The sequence below is a fragment of the Haliaeetus leucocephalus genome, unplaced genomic scaffold (genome assembly GCF_000737465.1).
Source record: "Haliaeetus leucocephalus isolate CR32 unplaced genomic scaffold, Haliaeetus_leucocephalus-4.0 Scaffold120, whole genome shotgun sequence".
Taxonomy (NCBI): domain Eukaryota; kingdom Metazoa; phylum Chordata; class Aves; order Accipitriformes; family Accipitridae; genus Haliaeetus; species Haliaeetus leucocephalus.
Window position 1 is genome coordinate 1,227,523 of NW_010972556.1, and position 6,000 is coordinate 1,233,522.

General features: G+C 41.3%; 1 protein-coding gene across 1 annotated transcript in view; it reads right to left on the reverse strand.

Annotated features, from left to right (window-relative positions):
* Positions 1 to 5,553, reverse strand: part of GHR (growth hormone receptor) — a 112,054-nt gene extending 106,501 nt beyond the window's left edge. The window contains exons 1-2 of the mRNA XM_010585792.1: positions 5,476 to 5,553; positions 5,207 to 5,288 (exon numbers count right to left, since the gene is read on the reverse strand). The gene's annotated coding sequence lies outside the window, so the exon portion shown is untranslated. The remainder of the gene's footprint in view (positions 1 to 5,206; positions 5,289 to 5,475) is intronic.
* Between the last annotated feature and the right edge of the window lie 447 nt (positions 5,554 to 6,000).

Consider the following 6,000-nt stretch of genomic DNA (forward strand, 5'->3'; position numbering starts at 1 on the left):
CTTTCCACAGGCTGTAGTCCTTCAGGAACAGACTGCTCCAGCATGGGCTCTCCCATGGAGTTACGGCCATCTTCAGGGGCCTCCGCTCCCCCACTCAACTCCACGGGCTGGGGGGCGACGGCCTGCCATCTCACCACCGGCTGTAGAGGCATCCCCTTCTCCGGCGCTCCTCCTCCCCTCCTTCTTCACTGACCTCGGTATCTGCAGAGGGGTTCCTCTCACACCCCACTCTCCTCTTCCTCTCACGCCCCACTCTCCTCCCCTGCTGCAGGTTTCCCCTCTTAACTCTGTTCTCCCAGAGTTGCTACCACCGTCCCTGATGGGCTCAGCCTGGGCCAGAGTCGGGTCCGACTTGGAGCCGGGGGAGCTTCCAGCAGCTTCTCACAGGAGCCACCACTGCAGCCCCCTCCCCCGCTACCAAGAAAACCCCGCACCACACAAACCCATAACAATATGCCAGGACAAGACTTCTATACTACGCTGACATTTAATTTTTAATGGGCCAGCTGCAGGCTGAATTATTTTATTTCACTTCTTGTCCCTTAGAACATTTACAGCAGCGCATCTCTCCATTGGTTGGATTTGTCACTTGAAAAGTATATGTTGAGCCATAAATTTTGAACCACTCTAATTCCGTGTCCATTTCAGATCCATGACTGACAGATTACTCCAACTAGCTGATAAACTTGTAACAAAAGATTCAGAGTACAATTGTTCTACCAAAATAAAGCTGGGATATGCGGAGTGAGTAAGGGCACAAACCAGCCTCCAAGGCAGCACAAATGATCCCTTCTTAAGGGGACACATTAAAAACAGAACCTAGTTCACTATAACTGTTACTCAAACTTAAGTTACCCCAACTAAAATATCCTGCTAAATTATATAGCTGTTTTTCATATTTTTCCATAGTGTGTTTGTCTCCTTTGTTGGTATAGTGCTAGACAAAACTGTGCCATACATACTAAAAATGAGACTAAAATGCAATCAGAAGCACAAAGCAAACAACCCCAGCAATATAAAGAGAATAATAATTACTTATTAATTAAATCTTTACTAAGAATCCTCAGTTAAGTCTTTTTCACACTTTCTTTTAGGGACTGCCATTTTTCAGGTCATTTGTAACAAATCTTATCCTCCACTGAGCATTCATACAGTGTCTATTGCAAGTCGTATAAAATGGTAACTACATCACTTTTGAAGTAAAAATAGACAAAGGGAAAACAAAAAGAGGTATCCCTTCAAAAGCTGATTACTTTCCAACCATTAAGTAATTCACCACTAAGAATCCAACTACTGAAATATATGCAAAGGGAGACAGGGAACAGAAAAACATGAGGAGAACATCACCACTGGATGATTTATGTCTAACATTATCCATTCATTGATAATGGCAATCAAATCAAACCTCTGACTTCTAAGAGAATACTAAAAGTAAGTAGGATCAAAGCACAACTCCCATCCCTTTTGTAGACAGCAGCAGAGCTGGCTAAGGTCTGTACCATGGTACAAGGCTTCGTTACTTGATATCTGTACAGCGCTGTGCAAATATACAGTACTAATGACTCTGAGAACAATAGAGGGGAATGCCATCTCAGCCTTGCAACTAAACCCCATTTTCTGCACAGGTAAATAAACAATAATTAGTTTATGAAGAACTGATGACACACAGTTAGGCGAATTCTGTGTCTCTATTTCTGGGCAGGCAGCCTTTGGTCAACCTGGATAGAAAATTACATTTATTTAATATCCATATAACTGTAATTCCTGGGGCCATAAGCACATGTAAAATCAAACCCACCAAATGCTTTACAAATAAAAAGACAGGCAAGAGTTTTGAGAATTTAATCTCACACACTCCATCAAATAAATAAATAAAAAAAAATCAGAAAATTGAGGCCAAATTAATGCCTTTTTTTTTTTTAAACTGATTGCAGCAATCAATAAATAAGTTTCAAAGAACTCTTTTAGTAAAGGCCAGGCCTAGCCAGCAGGTATTACATTAACTGTCACTATCAATTAGGACTTGCTGGGAACAAACCTTATTTACAAAGCAAGAGTTCTGGGAATCCACTCGTGTGTTAAAAGAACCTCCATATTGCTCTAGAGCGATGTTAGCAAAGCTAAGTGCTGCTTCATTAAGTGCAGTGCACACATTTCTTAATGGAGAGCAACTCTTACAGTCCGAAGGAGTTCATCCTCACCATCTAGTGTGGGATATACACACTCATGTTGGCAATTTCGGTAATGAGACAAAACACTGTTTGTTCATTTTTCTTCTTTTTTTTTTTTCATTTAAAAAAATGCAGGCTATCATAAATAAAGAATCAGTGTAAACTAGACATACATCCTTCACAGTTACTGAACTTTGTTTAAATGTAGCAAAGGAAGGAAGGAGGTTAAAAACTGCGGAATATTTTGCCTTCTGAGAGCTATCTCACATCCTCAATCCTATTCAGACACGCATCGATCACTCCACAGTTTACAATGGAAATAGCCAAACATGGGAAAGAAAAGAGGACAAATATTTCTGATGAGTCATTTTTCTCTTTCTCAATAACTCCTTCCCCTCCCTTCTCTAAATGCCTCTTCCAGTAGATACAAACATCAGAAACACATTAAGTCAGCTGTACTTTCCAAAAGGTTGTCTTGTGATATTTTGATGATTACAAAGCATGCAAGTTACACAAACACAGAAATATCACTGCATCACTGTAGCTGCATTCAACAAAAACCCACACAGGGAGCCTATTAGCTACCAATGCTGACAGTCTGCACAGTAAGAAACCAAACCTCTGTTTTGGGTAATCAGGACATTAAGGATTTGGGTTTGGGTCCAATAATATGAGCCACAGGTAACAAGGAGATAAATGGCACCATTCCCTGTGAGAGGAGAAGGGTCTGGAATGCTGTTAGCACTTGCACTAAGAATGGAAAAAACATGCAAATTAATATATCAGTCTCTTCAAGGAGGAAAACATCTTAGGCAGTACAATTAAAAAGGCAAAAACCCCTCCACTGCAATCGATCAAACATAATTGTCTCCCTTTTTAACAGAGGCCATTTATCACCACCCTGAAGGTACCTATAAATTGCAAAGGGCAAAACTGTTTTCCAGCTCAGTGTTCCTATCTCTCCCAGTGATAAGTGGCATTGAGAGTTGAATGGTTTAACTGTTGATTAAAGAAACAGTAGAAAGAGCAGAGGGCAAGATGATTTAATCACTTTTAAAAGCAGCTTAACTCTGAAATGCTCTCAAATTCATGTACTTTGGTAAGGTTTGGGTAACAAGTACACTATTTCTTCTGAAATAACAGTTTAACTGAGATAATTCCAGCAAGCAAACACAACTGCTTATTTTAACAAGAAAACTCATTTTTTATATACAAATAAGTATGACTCAGTCCTACACAGTAGTTTTACTACTAAGAACTTCCTGTCCCTTCCCTGCACTTGAAACAGGCTATCCAACATTTCCCTGCTAAAACATGCCTTGTTGCTCTCCCTCAGCACTGCCCAGACATGAAACAAGCCCTTTTCAGAAAGATGCATGCCTTCTCATCCTGCACCAGTGATTTTAACAGTGGTTTATGGTTAGAAATCTCACTGCATGATTGGGACGCAAGTGGTGTCCACATAGAGAGAGCAACTAATACGCAACATGTATATCTGTAAATCAGTTTGCTCACAGGTTGAGAAAGAAGGTGTAAAGAAAGATGCTGTTTCTACTTTCTTTGCTTTAAGCAGCTGAGGCATTCATACACCAAAAACAGTGAATGGGATTGTATTAAGAAGTTACTTAACTTGCCAAGCTTACCACAGGTATTCAACATTCATGAGTTTGGCTTAAAACTGTGCTTAAAAATAAGCTCTCTTATTTCATAGAATCATGGAATGGTTTGGGTTGGAAGGAACCTTAAAGACCATCTAGCTCCAACCCCCCTGCCATGGTCAGGGACACCTTCCACTACACCATGTTGCTCAAGGCCCCATCCAGCCTGGCCTGGAACACTTCCAGGGATGAGGCATCCACAGCTTCTCTGGGCAACCTGTTCCAGTGCCTCACTACTCTTACAGTGAAGAATTTCTTCCTTACATCTAATGTAAATCTACCCTCTTTCAGTTTAAAGCCATTACCCCCTGTCCTATCACTACATGCTCTTGTAAAAACTCCCTCTCTGGCTTTCCTGTAGGCCTCTGTTAGGCACTGGAAGGCTGCTGTAAGGTCTGCCTGGAGCCTTCTCTTCTCCAGGCTGAACAACCCCAACTCTCTCAGCCTGTCTTCATAGGAGATGTGCTCCAGCCCTCTGATCATTTTTGTGGCTATCCTCTGGACTCACTCCAACAGGTCCATGTCCTTATGTTGGAGACCCCAGAGCTGAACGCAGTACTTTCTTCTGGGGCCTCAGTCTTTAGGATTCACATTTGCAAAATCCTGTAGGCAACAGGGAATGCTATAAACTTCCATTAAAAACAACAGAAAGGCATACTGCACTTCTTCAAAAGTTAAATGCTTTCAGGCATTTTATTGCACCATGTGTAAGATCAAATCACTAGCAAGGTCCTAAATAGACATGGAGGTATACAGGGAGTAAACCAGACAGAATGAACCTTGCTGTATGTATTCACCTATTTTCATTATCAAGCAATAAGCAGGACTAACCAGAAAAGGGAGGTTATACACCCAATCAGCCATTTTTTAAACATTACTGAACTTCTCAATATTCAAGTGTATGGTGTTCTTTTTAAAAATCAACCCCTTTATTACAATCAATTAGCTGCAGCAGAAGCTCACACTCACCATCTTTCAAAAAGACAGCAGGCTTCCCTTGATTAGTTTGAACATAAAGAGTAACATTGCTTTTGTATACACTCTTCCCTCCTGCCTGGTTTGCAAATTTTTAATTAAATATAAATATCATTAACTTTCTCCATGTGATTCATTTAGCAGGTTAAAAAGTTCATTTGAATATACACTACTCATCTAAGTAGCCCATGGTGTGGAGTAATTATAATCGGAGCTGACACAGTGAAAATGGAAAGCAAATTGATTAATGCTGTACAAAGAAAAAACATTATTCCACAATACTGAACAGCCCCACCTTCAAAGTCTCTGTAAACTAATCCTTATTATCCAGCACTGCCTTCTGCCCTTCCCATCCCTCCAAAGCCAAGAAAATAACTATTAAAAGATAAAATAATCCAGCACCTGGATTGGGAACCCAGCCAAGACAAAGAAGCAGGCTGTTCAATGGGAGCTCACCTTTCAGTACATGTGCAGTCAAGGTCAACTTAAAGGAAGAAAGAAGCTGTGATGTCCAAGAAAAAGAGACGGGCTGGAGGACAGAAGGCAAGCTGTGTCAAGGAGAGTGGGTGAAGGTCAGGAGATCACTCCTGGCAAGCACTGCCTGCCACAGCCCCTTCCCACTTGTCCAACAGGCAGAAACTTCCAAGCTGAACCCTGCACCCATGTCCTACCTGCTAACCTCCCTCTCTAGGTATGCACCCCATCCATTCATTGTCTCTGGTAATTCAAATACTCCCAGCCGCAGTGCTAAAAAATCAGTAATGTGCAAAACATCCACTATGCATCCCACCAAGCGCTCTCACAGCAAAAGAGAACAATTACCCTCAGCGCTATTTGGAAACTGTGCTCACGTTCGATTTTCCAGGAATGAGCCCTCTGACAGAAAAGGGAACAAACAAGAAAATGTGTACAGGGATCATCCCTAACTTTAAGGGCAAAACCGTGCCGAGTGAGAGCAACAGCCCTGTGTACCCAAAGGTCAACAACCAGATTCCAAGTATTTTGGAATATGAACTCAGTATTTCTTTGGTTAACAAAGTTTACAAACCTGAATTGATGCCAGAGACAGAGAACATTTTCATTTTGCAATAAACCTCTGGGAGAGCAAAAGCTCTTGGAAGGGCTCACCCTCTAGCTGACAAAAAAAAAAAAAACCCAAACAACAGTCTGCCAGCTTCAGAGCTGTATTTGCGAAG